We start from the raw sequence: 23,514 nt of genomic DNA, 5'->3' as shown, positions 1-23,514 counted from the left end.
ATATACCCAACTGTTCCACAGGTCTTTGCTCACAGCCTTTCCTCTGCTATGATCTCAAGAGAAGCAAACCTGAGATGCAATATGGATGGGAAGGGTTGCCTTGGAATACTGAGATTCCTCGGCTTTCCCAGAATCCTTCTCTGATCTCTTCTGGCTGATTGGCTCGGGTATTGCATGCTCTTTCAGGCGAGCTCCAGTTAGTTATGAAACCACAGACACACTATGAAGGTTTCAGAAATGGTAATCATTCAAGAGAATACAAAAGAAAAAAAAAACTCTAGCACACTCAAACTATTTCAGGCATGGGTGACATCTGAGTGCTTCTTACTTACATGGATTTTTATCACATCACATCCTATCTTGTGTCTTGATGAGTTCAATCTCCTTTTTGGCTTCTCTGTCTCCCCAAGCTCAGGGCTTCCTCACACATGATAGCTTTTAATACATAGATACAGTGTCAAATCTTGACATTGCTACCATCTGGGTGAACAAATTATATACTTTCCGTGGACCTGCTTTCAGGATTATAGATTTCTAGCTGTAACAAGTTAAAAATATTTCCTACTTTATAGAGGAAGAAACTGAGGGGCTTTCTGATTCTAAGTCCAGTCTGCTTCTGGAAATACATTTGTCAAAGTCTTTTTTCCCCCCTGAGGCAATTAAGGTTAAGTGACTTGCCCACACAGCTAGGAAGTATTAAGTGTCTGAGGCTAAATTTGAACTCAGGTCCTTCTGAATTTAGGGTTGGTGCTCTGTCCACTGCACCATCTAGCTGTCCCCTGTCAAAGTCTTGAAACACTGATTTATGTACTAGGGCTCCTGAGTCTTCCAACTTTGTCCTGTGAGGAGTGAGGGAGAGAGAGAGAGATGGATGAAAGACACATATCCTGCAAACCTTTTCATTTTAGATAGACATGTAACTTCCTGGCTTGAAGTTTAAAAGTTTTCAAAGACTGATTTTCTGCTCATTTAATTCCTTTCTCAGAACTCAGCTGAAAATACTGATATCTGCTTCTTTAAAATAAAATTTTATTTATTGTTTTTTACATGACTAGAATTTTTCTGTATCTCTTTCCCATCCCCTCCTAGAGCAATATCCCATACAACTAATATTTTATAATAATAAAAAGGAAATGAAAGAAGAAAAAAATTTAAGAAAATGGATCAATAAATGGAAAAAGTCTGAAAATATAACTCATGTACTATACCCATGAACCTCCTTCCTTCTCAAAGGAACATGGATAGGTATTTCTTCTCATTTCCCTCTTTTGAGGTCATGCTTGTTCTTTCTAATTTTGCAGCATTCATTTTTGATTGTTTTGTCATTCTTTCTAATGAACAAACACCATTATTTTAGTTATTGTGAAGATATAATATACAATTTCCAATGAATATTATTTTAGAAATTGCAACACAAAGTATGATTTCTTGTCTCTGCGTACTTTGCTTTGCATCAATTCTGTGCTTCTCTGGGTTGAACATATTTTTTACAATATAGTAATTTTTTACTATTTTTTTTTTACAATATAGTAATGTTTCAATATGTTTTTGTCCCACAATTTTGTTTAACCAATCCCCCATCAATGGGTAAATATATTGTTTCACTTTCTTGGCTATCAAACAAACAAACAAACACCTATTGCTAATAAATATATAGGGAATTTTCTTCTAATCAGTAGTTTCTTTGGAAGTATGACCTTTGTGGTGTTTTGGGTTTCTTATATGGTCATTAATAGTTTGCAATTTTTCTTTTGTGAATGTTTCTTTATATTTATCTATTGGGGAATAGTGTTTATATATATATATGTGTATGTCTACAGATATATATATATATATATGTTTACACATGCACACATATGTATTTATGTATTTCTTTTGTTGTTCAGTTTTTTCAGTTTTGCCCAACTCTTTGTGACTCCATTTGAAGTTTTCTTGTCAAAGATACTGGAGTAGTTTGCCCTTTTCTTCTTCATATATGTTTATCAATATACATAATACATGGCATCCCAAAAGTCTTAGTGCAGTTTAAATCCATTAAAGCTTATATAAAGCATGACCTCCAAATTAGTTAATGTTAATTACTTTGATTAATTTTAATTAAGTGAAGAATTAAGTTTCCTTTACTTAGGAAGAGCCAACTATAATAGCTAAGCTAAAATAAATGTTCCCTTAAGACTAAATTATCTATAGATTTAATGAATAGGTACTTTGATAAGATTTGCTAGTAGATAAATTAAGATAGGAAATATAGTTTTATAAAAAAATTAAGATTAAGTTTAGATATCATAGGACTCTTTATAAAGATCAAATTCTCTTTTCAGACAGTTTGAGGATAGGGGTTGACTTCCACTTTACCATAAATTCCTCTTTTTTTGTAAGTTATTTCTCTTTAGTGAGCTACATAGATTCATAGCAGAAATCTTTAAGAAATCGCAGAAAAATATTTTCCCAAAAGTTCACAGAATGACAGACATGACGTCTAAACCAATGAAATGCTGAATTTAATATTATAAAATTCTCTTTAAGTCCCTAACATATCCAGAGGCTGAATGTTGCAAATCTACCTCTTTCCTTGTAAATTCTATAAATCATCCTCATGTTATTTTTCCCCTTATAAAGATAAGATCTATAAAACTGGCAAACTGTCACTAATTACAAAGGGATTAGTTGACTGTGATTTAATGGCAACTTGCCAGCTTTGCTTTTAAATCATTATTGTTCATTTGGAATAATAAGCCTCAGGATTTTTTTCTTAGATAAAAAATCCAGCACTTATATATCATTCATCTTTATATCTTAGACACTAAACCCTGAGAAATTTGATACAAATTTCCCTCCCTCATTTGTATTCCCTTCTAGATGGAATAATTCATGTAGAAGATTTTCAGTTTTATATAAAATTATCTATTTCATCTTTTGTAATTGCCTTTATCTCTTTGATTAACAACACATCTCTCCATAGTTGAGAAATATATAATATTTTCTTCTCTTCTAATTTTTTACTGAATGATTTTTTAATATTAAGGTCCTTTTTCAATTTTGAATTTCTTATGGAAAATAGTGTAAGCTGTTGGTCCTAGCCTGATTTCTGCCAGACTGTTTTATAGTTTACCTACCTTTTTTCATCAAATAAGGAGTTCTTTCTTAAGTATGGTTTTGCTATTAATAATATAATAATATAGTTGGAAGTATAGAGAGGTATTGCCCTATCATCTCTGACTTTTTCATTATTTGATATTGATATTCTAAATCTATTGTTTCTTTAAATGAATTTTGTTATTATCCGGGGTTGGGAGGAGGAGTCTGTAGTACAGTGTTGTCAAATGAAATTCCTGCAGGTCACATATTAAAAACCTCACAAATTAACACTATTGTTCTATTATATTTTTATATATTTTGTTAAACATTTCCCCATGAAACTGGGTCTTACTCAGAAGTTTTGCAGGAAGCTGGCAGTTGTAGTTTTACATATCTTTCTGTAGAATCCCGATGGATGATATGGTTGGGACAGCTTGGCAGCACAATGTATAGAGTACTGGGCTTAGAGTCAGGAAGATCTGAATTCAAATATAGCTTCTGTGTGATTCTGGGCAAGCATCTTCTGTTTGTTTCAGTTTCCTCATCTATAAAATGAAGATAATAATAGCACCTACTTCCCAGGGTTATTGTGAGGATTAAATGAAGTAATGATTGAAAAGTATTTAGCACAGTGACTGGCACATTGTCAGTACTATATAAATGTTAATTATTATTATTAATTATTACTACTACTATTATAGCAGTTTTAATGCTGCTATAATATGAGGTATGAGTGTTGAATATTCTTTCAGCTATATAAGTTGATTTTTTTTAAGGAGTACTTTGTAATTAAATCTACTCAAATATTTTGTGTATTTTGATAGATTGATTCTCAAGTATTTTGAATGCATTGTCTTTTTTTCCCTAGAATTATCTCTTGGATTTTATTGCTATTATAAAAATTCCATTGATTTTTGAATGGTTTCTTAGGTAGCCTGCAACTTTCCTGAAGCTATTATTTAATTAGTTTCTTTACTGCTTTCATAGGCTTTTCTAAGTAAACTATCATGTCACCAGTAAATACCGATAGTTGTTATTTCATGTGTACTTATCTTTACAATGTTAATTTCTTTTTCCTGCCTTATTTCTATTTGATTCTTCCATAACTATGTTAAATAATAGTGGCCAGAGTTGGCATCTTTTCTTTACTTCTGGGTTATTAGGAAAGCTTCTATTTACATTGTTTATGATTCTTGCTTTTGACTTTAGACACATATATTTTATGATATTAAACATGTTTCATCCTGCCTGTACTTTAGTTTTTGTCTTTATTTAGTTAGTTTGGTTAGTAAAAATGAATTCTGTATATTGTCAGAAGCTTCCTCTACTTGTGTGCTTTGGGATTATTTTATTTTATTTAAAAATTGTTTAATGTTGATTTAATATTGATTGTTTTCCTAATGTTAAACCATTACTGTTTTGAATGTAATTAACTATAATGAATAATATATATAAAATCCTGGCAGGATTTTATTTAAAAATTTTTGTTCAATATTCATTAATATTAGTTAATAGTTCTCCGTTTGTGCCATATTCTTCCCTTTTTTAGATATTACAATTATTTTTGTCACATATAAAGACTTTGGGAAAATGCTTTCTTTCTCAATATTGATGAATACTTTATGTAATATTGGTAATTATTGTTCTTTAGAAGTTTGATAGAATTTCCTATGAATCCATCAGGACTCGGTGTCCCTCTTTTCCCTCTCCACCTTTGGTAGTTCATTAATAACTAGTTCTGTTTTCTTTTCTGAAATTGATTTACTATTTCTATTTGATCTTCTGTTAGTTTGGTTATTTTACATTTTAAAAGATTGCTTTACTTTTTTGTGTGTGTTTTCAGTTTTGTTAACATGTAAGTATTCTATGGTTCTGATAATTATTTTTATTTCTTCTGATTTTGTTGTGATTTAACCTTGCTTGTTCATTATTGTATTTATTTAATTTTTTCTGTCCTCTTCTTTTTAATCCGGTTGGCTAAAAGTTAACAGTTATGTTAGTCTCTTCAAAGAATGAGTGTTAAATTTGATCATTTTATGTATATTTTGACTTTTATTTTATCTATTTCTCCTTTAACCTTTGATATCTCCTCATATTTATTTTAGATTAGACTATTTGATAATTTTAATTTTAAAAATTGTATATACTGTCTCCAGTTGATAAATTGTCAAAGGATATGAAAGAAAAGTTTTCAGAAGATGAAATCAAAGCTAGTCATATGGGAAATTGTCATGTGCAAAAAATGCTCTAAATCATGAATAATTAGAGAAATTCAATTTAAAACAACTCTGAAGTATTACTTCACACCCATAAGATTGACTAAGATGACAGAAAAGGAAAATGAACAATGCTAGAAGGAATGTGGAAAAATAGGCACACTAATACATTGTTGGTCTGGTCCAACCATTCTGGAGAAAAATTTGAAACTGTGCCTAAAGGAACATAAAACTGTGCATACCCTTTGACTCAGTGATATCTATATCTCAAAGAGATCAAGAAAAGAGGAAAAGAACATATATATAGAAGCTTTTTTTTTTTTTTGTGGTGGGAAAGTGTGATGTTTTTCTTTTTTTTAATAATATAATGGTTCTCTCTGGGAGCAGGTTTCTTGGGGAGGTTTTCTGGAGGCAGCCTTAGTTTCAATTAAAAGTAATAATCACTCCAAATGCAGCCAGGCGTTAAAAGTTCAGATCTTTTATTGCTTTCTCCAAAATATCCAGGTTAACTTTCTTAGAGGCCTATCTCTCTGCTTGGTTCCAAGAGCTCCCTCCAAATGTCTCCAAATCCAAAGGTTTGTCCTTCAGCCTCCAGTCAGCACAAAGGTGGAAAATGGAATGAATCTCTAGTCTCCTTGCCTGGGGCTGGACAGCTTTCTGGAGAGCCTTTCAGACCAGCCTTGGTCTCAGTGGGAGAAGTACAGGAGCCCAGCCACCACAGTGGTGTGAGATGAAGTGAATGAATCTGACTCCACCTCCGAAAGTGGGCTTGTGGGCTTCCTCCCAGAGTCCTCCTGTGTCTGTCCCAGAGTGCTCCTGTGTTTGTCCCAGAGTGCTCTCTGGCCCTAAGAGCTTCTTGCTTTAATATGAGCTCTCTAAAGGTGTGAACATAAGTATTGTTTCTATCAGTTCTACTTATTATCTTGTTTCTTCTGGCCCATAACATCTCTTTGTAAGATCAGATCAATCATACTGAACCATGCTAAATTAGATAATTATTGTCTCTATCAGTTCTAAGGACTTAACACTTTGTAAGGATTCCAACATCTCCTGCTTTCTTTTGATTTAGAACATAGGTGGTCATGACCTCCCTGACTTCTCAAGGAGGTGAGAACCTCAAAAAGAAGGTGATCACGCCTTCCCTGACATCTCAGGAAGGGAGATGAAAAGACCAAAGAAAATAGGAAATCAAATCAGATTAGCAGGTTTCTGAAGGGGCTCACTTGAAACAGGTATATATGAATCCATCAATATGGGAGGCATTACACATAATTTACATAAGCACATAGCAATATAACACAGGCTAATAATAATGTAACAAATAACATGAATCAACATGAGAATTTATACATGTCCATAAGTCCTACAAGTAGTCCAAAAGGAATCCAATGTCCATTAGTTTTGAACACTTTGAACACTTTTGTGCACAGTATAAGATTTTATACACCACTGGCATACCCTTTAATCCTCAAGGTCAAGCAATCGTAGAGAGAAGAAACAGAGACATTAAGACACTCCTCCAAAAACAAAAGAAAGGGGGAGCCATGGGTTACCCTAGAGAACTTCTAAATTTAATTCTCTATACCATTAATTTTTAAATTTTTCATAAAGATGCACTGGCTCCAGCAGACAGGTTTTATAACTCACCAGAAGAGCAATGTCCAGGGGAGCATCCCTATCTGGAGGGGCTTCTTCTGGACCCACCAGGTATGCCTCCTGGCATACCCCCTGCTTAGTGATGATGGGGTTGCAGACCTTCTCCAATTCTTTCTGCTGATGCTCAAATTCTTCCTTTTCAGCAGTCTGGTTCTTATCCAGCCAGTTGATTATTTCATTAAATTTGTCAAGAATCTTTTGTTTATCTTCATCACCAATTTTGCCCTGCAGCTTTTCATCTTCCACAATAGCCTTCATGTTGAAGGTATAAGATTCAAGAGAATTCTTGGAAGAAACCTTGTCTCTCTGCTTCTCATCCTCAGTCTTGTACAGAAACAGGTTGTTTTCTAAACATCTGCCCCATCTTAGCTGAAATTCTACTTTAATTCTTTTAACAAAATTTCTTTGTTGTACTCACCCTAATTTCTGGGTTGAGGAGACTTTTCCCCTGGATTCAGGATTGGAAGCTTTTCCACTGAAATCCACTGAGGGGTCATACAAGTTATGGTATATGATTGTGATGAAATACTATTGTATTTCTGATAACTGATGAAGGAGATGATTTTTAGAAAAATCTGGAAAGATTTATGTGAACTGATACAAAGTGAAGTGAGCAGAAGTAGGAAAGCACTGTATGCAGCAATAATGTAATGATAATAAATTATGAAAGACTTAGTTACTATGATAATACAATTATACATGACAATTCTAAAGGATTCAGGATGAAAACATATTCTTCTTCATGTGGAAAAACAATGGTCTCTGAGTGCAGATTAAAAAATATTTTTTCCCTTTATTTTATCCCCTCTCCTCATAACAGGGCTAATATGGAAATATGTTTTCATTGACTTTGTATATATAATGGACCTCACATTTCTTGCCTTCTTAATAGAAAGGGGAGGTGATAGAAAAAGAGGGGAGAATATGGAATTGAAAATAAATATTAAAATAAAAAGAACACATTTCAAAAATATATATTCTGTTCATTAATTCTCTCCTTTTCTATTTTGTTAATGTATTTTTTAAAGGAGTATTCTATTTTTTCAGAGAAATGCTTTATTGCATCTGGGAAATTTTGGTGTGCTGTTTCATTATGCTTTTTCTTCACATAATCAATTGTTTATAGACTTTGTTATTTGACTTACTCATTATTAAAAATTACACTTTAAAGCCACCATTTGAATCCAGGTCTTTTGTTTCTGTAACCTTAACTGTTATTATTTACTTTAATTTAATAAATTACATTATGATTTGTAAAGGGTATGTTTACTATTTCTGCCTAGTTACATTTATTTGCAAAATCTCTGTGCCCTAATATGTAATCTATTTTTCATAAAAGTTTCATGTGGTGATGAAAGATACCTGTATTCTTTATTAGTGTATCTCTCTCTCTCTCTCTCTCTCTCTCTTTGCTGAGGCAATTGGGGTTGTAATTGCCCAAAATTTTAAGTGACTGAGGTCAGCTTTGAACTCAGGTCCTCCTGACTTTAGGACCAATGCTCTATCTACCACACCAACTAGCTTTAGTAGTCTCTCTTTAGTAGTCTCTTGAGGAAAACATTATATATATATATATATATATATATATATATATGTATTTTTTTTTTTGCTCTGATTTCTCCAGCATTTTGTTCAAATCTATCCTTCACCTTTTTTGTTAGATTTGTTCAAAAGAAAAGGATATTAGATTTCCTGATATTATTGTATTACTATCACTTCTTGCCTCAGCTAATTTTTCCTTTATGAATTTCAATGTCAATGCCCTGGAAACATGTAATCATGGTATTGGATTGTTGTCTATGGTTTTCTTTGGTGTAACATTGTTTCTCTGTTAATTTTTTTTTTTTGTATTGTAAATATTTGCTTTTACATAGTTTGATAGCATGATTACAACTCTTGCTTTTTTGGATGAGTTTGCTACACAATACATTTTGATCCAGTCCCTCATTTTTCTGTGTTTATCTTTGCTTTGAAGGTGTGTTTCTTCCTGGAAAGCTAGATATGCGATTCCTCACTTTTCTTCTAACATTCTTAGGTACACTTAAGGAGGCTTTGAGGCTGTCTCTCAGAAGCTCCAGCTCTCACTAATAGTGTTTCCCTCAAATGTAGGGGATGGGATCCCTGGCATCCTCATTCAATTTAACCACTAACAGTTGGATTAGCTCTTACAAAGGAGTATTTATTTCAAAAGGTATAATCACAAATATACAAACTCACTCCCCAATTTATGTGGTATATAAATCCTTCCCTACTCTGTTTCTCTTGCATACCACCTCAGTTTCTAAAGGAAGGGAAGGGGAGTAAGTTCATGGCTTATCTTAATTCCTATATAAAACAGTCACAGCTCTAAAGACACAGCCCATTCTGGTTAGACTTCCAATCATGATATGGCCCTCTCATGATAGGGGACCAAGAGTGCCTTTATCTCAGGAGATCTGGAACAAGTCCTTATAGTGGGTACTTTCATGTTGGACAAATCGGGCACGTTTCCAAGACACTATTGCACTTGTAAGCCGATTTTAAGATTTTGTTTTCTTATTGGATTGTTTAATCTATTCACATTTAAAGTTTTGTTTGGCTTGGATTTTTTTGGGGGGGCAAAGCAAAAGAGACCATTCTTTGTCTCATTTTTTGCCTAGCTTTAATCACTGCTGAACATTGTCTCAGTCAAACTGAGACCTGGAAAAAATCTTAACTTAAAGCTGGTGACTTTACATAATCCTTTCTCACTTAAATCCAACTCAATTGCATGCCATGACATAAGTTCTCTCATGTCATAGTTGTCTTTGAGAATGAAGCAGCCACTAGCTCCTGTAACAAATGGCGCCCAACATGGGGCACAAGAAACACAAGAAACAAAAAAAGTAGCATTGCTCGAGAGCTGTTCGTGAATAAGATCCTCGCAGGAGAGTTCCTTATGTAATCTATGGGGAAAGAAAGGGAGAAGAGACCTGGTAAGACTTTTAGTTGGGGTACTTAAAATGGGCCAACACATCAAAGGGCTGAGCCAGGAGACTGATGAGGGACTTATGAAAAATGCCTACTCTGACTACAATCTTACTTCTCTATTTGTCAGAAAGTTGGCCTCCATGACATCTTACAAGATTCAACACCTGTTATAGTGTATTACTCTGCAACCATCTAGAAGAATAGGATGGAAAAGACTTTGATAGTGCTGTTTGCATTCTTTAGCATATAGACTTGGATACCTTAACATGCAGACTCAGATAACAGCCAATGCACAAACTTATTGGCCATGCTGTTGGGGAAAAATAATCATCTTTCATTAACAGGGAATTGTTAAGGACCATGCCTAAGTGTGAAAGGGCAGGTTAATTTTCTGAAAGCCCCCACAGCTGTGAATCATAACACTCCTGAAGGAATTGCAAACCAGCCTTTACTGACTCAGATGTTGTTTGTGGATTTGGGAATGAAATAAATTGGAGTTAAGGGGGAACAAGAGAGAGGTCAGAGAATGCAACTGCTTCGCAGTCTGCTTGTACTGTTACCTTCCTCTCACATGAAGGGATCTATTGTGCTGGTCAGAATTAGCTCCCCAGCAGCCACTACTAGATGGCTCTTGTAACGCCCAGCAGCCACTAACAGGTTGCTCTCATAACAATGTTCTATAATTTAGTCACATTAAAAAAAACAAAAACAAAAACAACACACATTTATGCACTTGTAGGCAAGCTTTGAAGTTTAGTCTCTATTGTTCCAGAGTCCACCTCATTTCTATTTGAATTCTGCCTTGCCCTGTGTCTCCTCTTGTACTTTAAAAAAGAGAAATCTCTTAATAATGCTGTAGGGTAAATCATCTTGATTTGTGTTTTAGTTCTTTTGCTCTTTGGAAGCTTACTCTTTTTCTTCTGCAGAATTGGATGGGTGTAGACTAGTTTTTGTTGTTTAATTTTTCCTTTTCTTTCCATTTAAAGAGTTTTCTTCTTGTTGTATGTAGACTTTGTTGCTGGTCACTGGAATCATTAAATTTAACCGTGGTACATCTTGGGATTTACAGCACAGAGTTGTTTTTTTTTTTTTTTTCTGGTGGAAATTGTGAAATCTTTTGATTGGCACTTTGTATTCTGTGTGAAGTTCTGGGCAATTTTCTTTTATTATATGTTCATTCTTTTGACTTTTTTTTTCTATGAGCTCTATAATTCCTGAAGTGTTTTTACATAACCTGTGTTCAAGATCACTATCTTTTGCTTATATAGAGATCATTTGTTCATGTGTTCTTTTAACATTATTTCTTTTTGCTTCTATTCTTCCGGTTTGTCTTTCACTTCTGTGTTATTACATTTCTAATCAAATATTTTCTCTTTTTTTTTTTTTGAGGTACTTATTACCATGGATTCAGTTTTTTTTCTATTAATTACAGCTGCTATAGGCCAAACTTTTCTTTTTCCAAATCTATTGGAAAAGGCTGAATGTTATAAATATATATAAAGGTTTGCCTTCAGAAGGAGAAAGACTTCCTCTTTAGGTGAGGCAAAATTGAAGGAGGACATATTAGCAGAAAACTTCTGTATTATTTGAAATAAAGGGGGAAGGATTAGTAGGAACTCTTGGCAAATGGCTTTATCTTTTTCAATAAAATGTGAAATATTAATTAATTGAAAAATTGGAGAAAAGTGTCACCGAAATTTTGAAGAGAGAAAAGGCACTGTGGTGAATGGGACAGTGAGTTTATTAGGAGGTTTAAAAGGATTGCCTCACTAGAATGAGGGTCCAGCTGAGAACATGTAACATAAAGTTATAATGGACAGTAAACATGGCTTAAGAGCAAAACTAGTAAATGAGCAGAATAAACCAAGACTGAGCTTGTCACGCGGCAAGATCAGCAATAGAATAAAGGGATAAGTGACTTCAGAGGAGAGGATAGTGTAAACTTGAAGTGATTTTCCAAGGGGCAAGATGAGGAGACTTGAGAAAGACCTGAAAGATACAGCGATTAGAGCTTGCATGAAGCATAAAAAAGGGTTTGAGGTTTCAAGGCAGAGGGAGATGTGTAATGACAATAAATTGTGATTGGATAATGACATTTTAGAATTCACAAGCATAGAAGTGGAACATTTGTGGGTAATGGCAAGATCAAGGGTATGATTATCTCTAAGTGTAACTGAGGTAGCATGAAGGAGTAGGTCAAAGGAAATGAGTAAGTTGAAGAATGCAGGGATTACAATGAGGGAGTATCAGTATGTATGTTGAAGAACTCTAATATAAGGGTAAGAGTTGAAGAGGAGAGAAAGATTGTGAGCCAAGTACTGAATTCATTGAGGAAAGAGACAAAGTATTCTGGAAATCATTAGACAATAGATACCAGAATTTTGTTTGACTAGTAAATAAGAATCACATGAACCTCATAGGAAGAGAGGTTACTGAATGAGGGATGTAGAGGAAGAAGTGGCAAAATAGAACCTCACAACAATAACAACAGCAACATCAGCAACACCACCACCAACAACAATAAACTGAATTAAGTTCTTTTCTAATAAATAGTTGTTATCTCTTTCTATATGTCAAAACCTCTAATTTTCTAGGTTTAAATAAAAATCAAAATTATTATTTATACGTTTTACTAACAGTGTAACACAAATAAAACTAAGGCATTAAATAATCACTTTTAACATTTCAGTTGGCTGATTGATTCCAGTCAGTCATTTCTAATGATCACTGCTATTTTTGACTTCTCATTTCTGGAGTACAATTCTACTATTTGGTTCTCGGGATACCAGCCAAAATCTCTCAAGAATCCTTTATTTTAATTATTCACATACAAGAGTCAAATTCAGTTCTCTCTGGAGCAAGTTCTTTGTCTGGCTTCTCATTTTTTTTTTTCCCAGCCATAACATGTAACAGTCTCTCCAGACTGAAAGTTAAATCGACAATCTTTCATTATTCGATTGCTTCTTAAAGTGATATAACAGTATCTATAATTTTTGTGGGATAGGCTACTGTGTACTACTGTTATACATATAAGGACCAGTAAAGGAAACTTGCTATGTATAGCTTAGAGAAGAAAAAAAAAAAAAACTTGGAAACACATGATACCTCTGTACAAGTATTTGAAGGATTAGATTTAAATGATCAGAAGGATTAAGTTTGTTCTAGTTGACTTCAGAGGGCTGAACTAGGAGCAATGGGTAGAAGTTTTAAATTTATTAAACTAGACTTGATGTAAGGAAGAATATCTAACAATTTGACATGTATACAAATAGAATAGGTTGTCTCAGGGGACATAATGCTCCCTATCACTGTTGGGTGGAAGCTATATGATCTTCTGTCAAAAAGAATTAGTATTCAGGTTTGTACTTAATGATAGTTGAGGTCCCTTTTAGCCTGAAACTCAGTGATTCTCTGGTGCAATGACAATAGAAGGATCCCCAGTTAAGTCTGAGGCATTGCCTGTATCAGAGAGAAAGTAAGAAAAGTCCTGATGGAAGGAAACATTTTTAGTATACTACTAGAAAGTTGATTTTGACTGGTATCACCCAATCACAGATACAGATGGAAGCATTTTGGAAAATCTGGCTAATTTCTTAGCTGGATAAGAAAGACCCTTTAGAATATCCCCTAATAGTTATCATCTAAGCTTATGTTAAATTTATCTCAGATAAAGAAACTCAACCCAATGAAAAGCAGCCTTTTCCATTGTGAATCTTCTCAGCTGTTTTGGGAGTTATTCTTCATATTCAGAATAAGGTCTTAGAGTTAGACTTAGAAGGGATCTTATTGGTTATTGTGGCCCAGAGGGAGGTTAAGGGCCATGCTCAGTCATACAAATAGTATTAAGTGGCAGAGTTGAGGTTTGAACCCACATCCTCTGACTGCATTCCCCCATGACATCATTCTATTTTAAAAATCTGCTCTTTCTCTAAAAAAAGGGGAAAAGACACAAAATCTCCTTTAGAATATAAATTCTTAACCATCCTGAGACCTGCATGTATCACAGAAGAATAAGGGCTGAGGGAGACTGAGGATAATTGAGAATAAGTTATTAAAAAGGACTTTTTCCTCAGAAATGAACAACAAACTAAGAACTGGAAATACTGAAAAGTTGTAGACAAAGATTTTCAAACTTCTGTCCAAAATCTTAATGTTTTAATTTGTAGTGATTAGATGAAAATATTCTGTTCTCATGTTTCCTGTCCCAAATATCTGTGAAGTTGTTATTCCCTTCCTCCCTACTACAGGGAGGAACACATAGGGTATACATATACCCTATGATCCTAATGTGTGTGTGTGTGTGTGTGTGTGTGTGTGTGTGTGTGTGTGTATATGGAGGCCTACAACCTCCATACTTATGGAGAATTGAACTCGGCAAATAGTTGTTTGGTAAAAAGGGGAAAAGGTAATCAAAAGAATTCATGTTGCTTTGTATAAACTCTCAAAAGAGGGGGCAAGGATGATGGGGAACCAAGTTTAAAAATGGGAAGGAAAGACAAATGAGGAGGCACTGGGATAGGGTAGCAGAGAATCCAGAGATAAATACCATAGACCTTGCTCAGCATACTGTCATAGGATTAATGATGGGAAAAAACAAAACAAAACAAAACATTGAAGATCAGCTCTTCAAACTTTGTTTTGCAAAGAGGAAATTATTTTTTTTTTAAGGTCCCTAAGGTTAAGACCCAGCTTTCCAATTTACAAATCCAGCACTCATCAGCACTCCAAAATCTAGGTATAGAATGAAAATAGGAGATAACTGGATGCCGCCCTGGTATTTACAACTTGTTCTCAGCAAGGGAAGGTCTTCTGTGTTTTGAGGGGAGACTGGGTAGAGACTTTGCGGAAGAAGGAAGGAAGGAAACAAATATTTATTAAGCAGCCAGACACAAATATTTTATTTGATTCTGAGAGGTGTTGGTATTTATCCCCATTTTTTAATCCATTGATCAAATTGAAGCAAACAGGATTAAGTGCCTTGCCCAAAATCACACAACTAATAAGTGTCTGGGGTTGGATTTTAATTTAGGTCTTTCTAAGGATTTGATGAAGGATACAGGTGGGAATAACAGAAAGGAAAAGCATAGAAGATTTTCATTGAGAATAGATTCATTTTGTAAGAAAAAATCCTACTGAAAATTACATATTTGGTGATTATTTTTGAGAAACTGACTTGTTTAAAAAAGTCATTGTGAAATACTCAAATTCATGTTCTGATATAAGAAGACAAAGTGACTACATTTATGAATGTATGGATCGATACATGTCATTTATAAAATAAATATTTAAAAATATTTCAAATTCCAAAAATACCTGCCCTGAAAATGAAATAGGAGAATGTAAAAACCTGCCTATTAATTACTTTATCACATGAAGAAGTAATATTTTATTAAAAAAATATATCTAAATATGAATGGTTCAAGACCATTTGCCATTTGTCAAATACTTTTGGTCTTATTCCATATCAATAAGAATGGTTAATAGATCTGTTTTCAATTAATATCTGGAAGCATAGTGCTTGAAACAGAAAATAATGTTTTGACAACAGATGTATAAAAATCTATTTACATTTTAATACTGTTCATTATATCTTATTTATTGTGAACAGGACATTTTGCTATTACTATTATAAAGACAAAATAGCATTTTTATTAGTTGGAAGAAGTTCTGAGGAGCAATATCAGTAATAACACTACGCTTTGAGAAACTTTGTGCCTGACCTGAAATATGCTCATCACATTAATATTATTATTTTTATGGCCAATATTTTATGTTCTAAACATGAAAATTGCACAGGATTTTTCACATCAATAAAATGTATATTATACTGTTTTACTGCATGTTCAAGATTTGTTTGTTACTATAAATTCTTTTTTTTTTTTTGGTTACAAAAAGTGAAGGAGGAAATGTTACACAAAGTTTGTAAACCTTTACCATTTGCTGGACATTTTTCCTGAATGCCCTCTAGTGTTGGATAAAATCCACAAGCTTTGGGATTAGAAGGCAATTGTATTTAGTCCTAAATGCTAAATTGAGAAGTATTATGTACTGCCATCTGGAGGCTTACAAGGGAACTTTCCTGACTTGGTGATAGAAACAGCTAAATTGTTTGCTCAAAGGATCAGACTTTTCTTATTAGAAAAGTGGCTGATGTTGCATTCAAGATGGGCTCAGTTTGGACCCTGGTTAGGCTGAGATTATGCATTGGAGAGTTTAAGTTAGCGGAAAAAAGCTACACATAGAACGGACCAAAGTTGGATAGAAGAGAGACCAAGTTTAGATGCATGAAACTGGACAAAGAGTAGCCTGACTTTGGCCATGGAGGGAACCAGACTGGACTTAGGAGTGGCAGAAGTTGGAGATTTCATAGGAAGAGGCTGGACCTGGGAAAAGCTGGAAACAGGACTGACAAGGCCTGATACAGGTTGGACTCAAGAATACTGCATTACTTGGATGCAAGAGGGGTTGGAGTTCACTACACATAGGTCTGATATTGGACAGAAGAGGAACCAGGGCTGGAAATAAAAGGTCTCCAGACTGGAAAATATACAGCTGAGGTGAAACAGGGGAGGGACTGCAGTTGACCCAAGAGAGTCTGAATTTAGACACTTTTGTGGGTCTTAGGGGTCAGAATTGGTTAATAGTCTGAAACCAGACATGGGGGATGATGAGGTTGAACAAAGGATAGGCTGAGACTAGTGATGATCTAGTAATCGAGAATAAGGCTGGATACCTGGAAGACTAGACAAAGGCAGGGCTAAATTTTGGATTTAGAAGAGTTAAACAACTCATTGAAGCCTGGAATGGTGTGGATTTCAGGCCCACAGAAAAACTGAGATGTTGGGGACTCTAACCTAAGTGGAATCTAAGTTTGCTTGTCAGATATGCAGCACAATTTATGTCTGAATTAGTCAATTAATAAACTTGAATTAAGCATTTACTATGATCCAGACACTGTATTAAGAACTGGAATACAAATAAAGGTAAAAGATAATCTCTGATCTCAAGAAGCTCATAATCTAATGGGGAAAATAACACACAAACAATTATGTGTTATTGTTTAGCCATTTTCCAGGCATGTCTGGCTCTTTTTGACCCCCTTTGAGGGTTTTCTTGACAAAGACACTGAGGTAATTTGCCATTTTATTTTTCAGCTCATTTTATAGTTGAAGAAACTGAAGCAAACAAGGTTGAGTGACTTGCTCAGGGTCATATAGCTAGAAGTGTTTGAGGCTGAATTTGAATTCAGAGTTTCCTCCAGGCCCAGTGTTCTATGCATTGTACCACCTAGATATAACAACTATGCACAACAACCAAACAACTATGTACAAACAAGCTATAAAGAAGACAAAATTGAAAGAATCAATGGAGAGAAGACACAAGAATTAAGGAGGATCAGGAAAGGATTCCTATAGGAAGTAGGAGATTGAAATTTGAAGGAAACCAGGTACCAAGATTGCAGATATTAGGAGCATGACCCTTTGGGACAAAGAGAAAGTTCATGAGCTCAGCAAAGAATTATATTTAAGGGGAATATGAGAAGTCTACAAAGGGAGAAAAGGAACCAGGACTTGTGAGTTAATCCTTTGCATATGTGTTTCTTTTTAGGTTTGCATATTACCATTTTTCTTTAACTTTAACCCAATTCTCCCAGTAACTAAATTGTGTAGAAAGAGTGTGTCCCCAAATTGAGGTAGAATTTTGTGAACTGTTCTTTCTATACTTGCTTAGGAATACCTTTTGTAAGAGTGTACAGGTTTGGGGCTAAACACTAGAAGGGAATTTCCCTGTCCCAGTTATTCTAGGCAAGTGGGCTCTTTTTTTCTGATCTTCCAAGGCATATTTTCCCCTCCTCTATTATTGAAACATTTGTGATATGAATCTTAACTTTTTGGGATTTAGCTGTCCCATTGGAAGAGAGAGAGAGAAAGAAAGAGAGAGGAAAGGATCTCACTCAAGTGAAAGTTCCTAACAAATTGGTTATAGGGACATGATGGAGACTGCCAGGTCCTCTGTTGGTTTCTTCTTATAGTCTTTTTGTTTTTTTAGCAAACTGAAGTGGGGTTGACATTTTCCTTCTCTTCTCTTAAAGACGGAAATCAAAAGTGCCTGAAGAGACTGAAGGACCCAAATAAACTAAAGAAACTCCAAAAATTTGAGGAGTGACCTGAAGAGCCTGGGGCTCTCCTTTCCCTTATTCTTATCAATTTTGCCCTGCCTCTTGTGTAGGTACAAAGCTTTGATTTCCACCGATGAGGAGAAAATCTTATACTAATAGGTTTGGGAATGGATCATATCTGTAATGGCAGTTTTCTAAGGTTTCACAGAAGTTGGACGGGGAGGGGGCAGGAAAGGGAGATGGCTATGGCAAAAGCAAGAAATATACAGGTATATATTCCCCAGTCCTTATGTTTCCATTTTTTCTTTTGCATTTCTTCTCATAAGTATCACAGGTTTGGGAAACCACCACCCTAGTCAGCAGCACTGACCCAAACCTCCCAAATGCCTCTCCTCCCTCCTCTTGGTTTCCTCATATGCTGCTGAAGGGATCTTGGTAAGTTCTGTTGCCTTTCTATTGTTTGGGAGGAGTTAAAAGGGAAGTCAAATTTATACAGCAGTTTCCTTGAAGTGAACTATTCAAGTGATTGTTTACATATCTTTTGGGTTATTATGCTGCTATTTGTGATACCTATTGTTCCAATAAATCCCATGACCACTAAGCAAAAAAAGAAAAAAGAACAAAGAAAAGAAATCAAAAAACTCCCTCCAAAACCCAACCCTGCAAATACTCACCCAACAACCCAGTAAATTATTGACACTTATAAGCAAGGGGCTGTGAATCAAAAATGAAGTTTTCAAACCTTTTTTTTTTTTTTTGAGGAAGTGAGAACTTAAAGAAAAATGAAGGTTTTTTTTCTCATTTTGGTCATTTTTTAAAACCTTTCAACAGATCACACAGGTAGATCTATGTACAACGAGGGGCTACTACTGCTCCAGCTTCTATGCCAGGTGCAAGGGACGCTTACTTGCATGTGGTTGCACCACCACCTAGTGGCCAATATACATATTACATCCCTCCAGTTAATCAATTAAATGGCACTCCACACAGAATCAATTATATGTTGTTGATTTTACCTCTAAAATGTCTCTTATATCTGAATGAAACAGCATTCAGATCCTCATTACCTCAATTCTGGGATGATGTAATCATATGTCTATACTTTCTATTTCTTGATTGTAATCTCATCAGGTTCCAATATACTCTCTACACAGATGCCAAATGGATATGCCTAAAACATAGATGTGGTCATACATGTTTCTTGCTCAAAAGTCAAAATAGTTTCCTGTTGTCTCTAGGATAAAATGAAAACCATCAAACTAATATTTTAAAGCCTTCCATAATATGGCTCCATCTAGGGTATGATAGTAAATGTTTAACAACAGGCTTTCCAAAAAAGAATTTGACATATTTTCCAAGTTTAATCTGCATTGTTAACATTTTTTCATCACAAAATATAAATCAAGCTCTGATTTGTAGCATTTGTGAATGTTTGAGATGTTATACTCACACTGAAAACTTAAAAATTATCTCTCACAAGCCAGTAAGAGCTGCTCCAACATAGTCTTAGCTACTGCTTACCTTTCCTGTCTCATTTCATAACAATTTCCTGCATGAATTCTCTATTTTAGTCAAGATGATCTTTTGTCTATTTCCTATACATGACCTACATATGTGATTTCATATTCTGTGTCTTAGCATAGGTGGTCCTCTTCAGTCTAAAATATAGTCATTCCTTAACTTTCTTCCTGGACACTTCTAGATTCCTTTAAAATCTAGCTCAACAATTTGGAACTATGCTCAAAAAGTTATCAAACTGTGCATACCCTTTGTTTCTAGTGGGCTTATACCCCAAAGAGATACTAAAAAAGGGAAAGGGACCTGTATGTGCCAAAATTTGGCAGCCCTGTTTGTAGTAGCTAGAAACTGGAAAATGAATGGATGTCCATCAATTGGAGAATGGTTGAGTAAATTGTGGTATATGAACGTTATGGAATATTATTGTTCTGTAAGGAATGACCAGCAGGATGAATACAGAGAGGACTGGCGAGACTTACATGAACTGATGCTAAGTGAAATGAGCAGAACCAGGAGAACATTATATACCTCAACAACAATATTGTATGAGGATGTATTCTGATGGAAGTGGATCTCTTCGACAAAGAAATCTAACTCAGTTTTAATTGATCAATGATGGACAGAAGCAGCTACACCCAAAGAAAGAACACTGGGAAATGAATGTAAACTGTTTGCATTTTTGTTTTTCTTCCCAGGTTATTTTTACCTTCTGAATCCAATTCTCCCTGTGCAACAAGAGAACTGTTTGGTTCTGCACACATATATTGTATCTAGGATACACTGTGACATATTTAACATGTTTAGGACTGCTTGCCATCTGGGGGAGGGGGTGAAGGGAGGTAGAGGAATAGTCGGAACAGAAGTGAGTGCAAGGGATAATGTTGTAAAAAAAATTACCCTGGCATGGGTTCTGTCAATAAAAAGTTATAATAAAAAAAATAGAAAAAAAATCCATTAGGAGGAAAAATAAAATAAAATCTAGCTCAAGTGCTACCTCTTCATAAATCCTTTGCTCATTCCCCAAGGCAGTTGGTAGCTACTCCCTCCTCAAATGATTTTTTACTGCTTTGTATATTCTATGTGAATTGCAGTGTAGCTCCCCTCCCCCAGCAGAATGTAAGCTCCTTAAGGGCAGAAGCTGTTTCAATGTCTATCATCTATTTCTGATTCTACTGCTACTATTCCAAGATGGCAATTAATATTTAGGAAGTAGGAGACTTAAGCTGAATGTGTTCAGGTGAAAGTGCTTACTCTTACTGTCTGTCTGGAGAGAATAAACATTAACAAATATCAGGAATGTGTATAGTCAGAAACCGAGGGAAATATTTAAAGAAGTAAAACCAATAGCTGTACAGATAGGAATCTTTTTGTTCCCAATGTCTAGTACAGTGTCTAGCAAAATGGTAGATAATTAATAAGTGTTTGTTGAATTAAAATGAAAACCAGAAATATTTATGTTAAATTGCATACATATACACATGGATAGTGATTAGTTGCATGCTGTTGCTTACTTATTACCTAGTCCTCCCAACCATACTGTGAGGTTGGTGCTCTTGTTATCCCCATTTTATAGGTGATAAAATTGAGATTGAATATAATTAAGTGACTTATTCAAGGTCATACAGATAGTATCTAAGGAGGATTTGAATTCATGTCTTCCTGATACCCAGTCTAGAACATTATCCATTAGTTGTGTAATAACAAATACCTACAATATCACATTAAGGTATCATATATTCTACGTGTCTTAACTTTCAAGGCAAACTACAAGCCAAGCCATTCCCCTCTCTGATCCCTTGCCCAAGTCTCAGAGACTTGAGTGAGATCTTGAACCAATGGACATCAATAGCATATTTAAGAAATATAAATCCCTTAACCAAATGAGATGGTTAAATGATCCAAGTTTAGATCATAGGATTACAGGTGTAGGGCTGGAAGATATTTTAGAGACCATTAAATCCAATCTTTCCCTTATTTTACAGATGAGAAAACTGAAGCTGTAAGAGAGTAATTAACCTGTTCAACATCACACATTTACAGATCTTTTGACTTCAGAGCTAGTGCTCTTTTCAGCCTCTCGAAGGGAGTAGGAAGGGATGGAGAAATAAGGGACAGAGTATAAAACCATTCTTTTGTGCATGTAACATTTTATTAGCACTGGATGATACAGTCCTAGCATATGAGCTTTTTGAGGAAATGGGAAAAGCAAGATGAGGCAGGAAGGAAAGGGACATAGGTCAGAATATACCATGCTTTATACTAACCTTGGTTAGATGGTGGTGGACACATACCTTGAGGGTATCACTGCATGAGAATGAAGCCAAGGATATCCAAATGTGTATTTTTATTTCTGAGAACACTTTGGAATTGGAGGAAAGAAAAAAATAGTAACAAAATTGCAAATTTAGAGAATAGTGATGAAAAAAAGTAAGAAAGAAGTTGATCTCTCATCACCAGATTTCAAACTGTGCTATAAGGCAGTAATCCTTAAAATGAATTGTTACGGGTTTAAAAAAAAATGGAGAAAGGCTAATCAGTGGAACAGATAGATTGGATACACAATACAATGTAGTAAATGGTCACAGTAGCATAGTATTTGATAAACCTACAAAGCCCAATTACTGGAGGAAGAACTTATTTTCTGACAAATAAACAAACAAAAAACTACTAGGAAAAATTAGAGAGCTGTCTGTCAGAAATTAAGTTTAGAACAAGACCTCATACCATCTATAAAGATAAGTTCCAATTGGAGACATACATTAAACATAAAAAGGACATACGTTAACAAACTAGAGGAGAAAGAAAGAAATTATCTTTTGTATCTATGAATCTGGAAAGAATTCATGGATAAACAAGTGGTAGAGGATCAAAAAAAGATAAATTGGACAATATTTATTAAGTGAAGTTTAAGAGCTTTTGTACAAACAAATCTAATGTAGTTAAAATTAGAAGTGAAACATAATTGGGAGAAAAATCTTTGAAGTATGCTTCTCTGATAAAAGACTCATATTTGCACATAGCAAAGACTGATTAAAATTTATAAGACTAAGAGCTATTCTCCAATAGATAAACGGTCAACTTAAAGGAAGAGGAAGTTCTCAAGAAAAAAAAATCAAGTTATCAACAGTCATATAAAAATGCACTAAATCATGAAAAATTGGAGAAATGTAAATTAAAGGAACTTTGAAATTCCCTTATACTCATTAAATAGCAAATAATAAAAGTTAAAGGGGTAGTAGGAAAAAAGACAGTGATACTTTTTGTGGAGCTACGAATTGATCCAGTCATTCTTGAATGCAGTTTGAACATCATCTCCAGTATTAAGCTACTCTTTGACAAAGTTATATCACTGCTAGTCTATAGCTTAGAGAACAAAAAAAGAAGAAAAGTGTATCATATTTATAGTGATTCTTATAGTGGCCAAAAACTGAAACTAAGAGAGCTTCCTCCTCCTGAGGAATGAGGCAAATTGTATATACCTGTATCGAAATATCACTGTATAATGAAATGAATAGTTTCAAAGTAACCTGGGAAGATATAGGGTAAGTAAACAGAAACAATTTGAACAATGATAACAATATAGAGATTTTTGAAAAAAGCTTCGAAGGACTTGATACCTTTGATGAATGCAAGGATAAACTATGAATACAAATGAATGAAGATGAAATATGATAGTTACTTTGCCAGAGAGATGTAATTTAAAATACAGAAAAGCACATACATTTTTATACAAAGCCAGTGTGGAAATATTTTGCTTGGTTATGTACATATATATTAAGGGTTTTATTTTTCCTTTTTATATTAAAAAAAATTGCTCAGTGGAGGTAGAAGACAGTGGGAGAGACAGATGAATAAAAGAAAAAAAGAGAGCTTTTAAGGGGCAGATTAGTATGCAGTGATATAGTGATGCCAAAAAAAGAAATGAAAGAAAAATGCATTAATGAAACACTTGAAGGAAAAAAAAAATCAGATTAGTGC

This window comes from Antechinus flavipes, chromosome 1 (assembly GCF_016432865.1).
Source record: "Antechinus flavipes isolate AdamAnt ecotype Samford, QLD, Australia chromosome 1, AdamAnt_v2, whole genome shotgun sequence".
In the NCBI taxonomy this organism is placed as follows: Eukaryota; Metazoa; Chordata; class Mammalia; order Dasyuromorphia; family Dasyuridae; genus Antechinus; species Antechinus flavipes.
Note: the sequence above shows the minus strand (reverse complement) of the source record.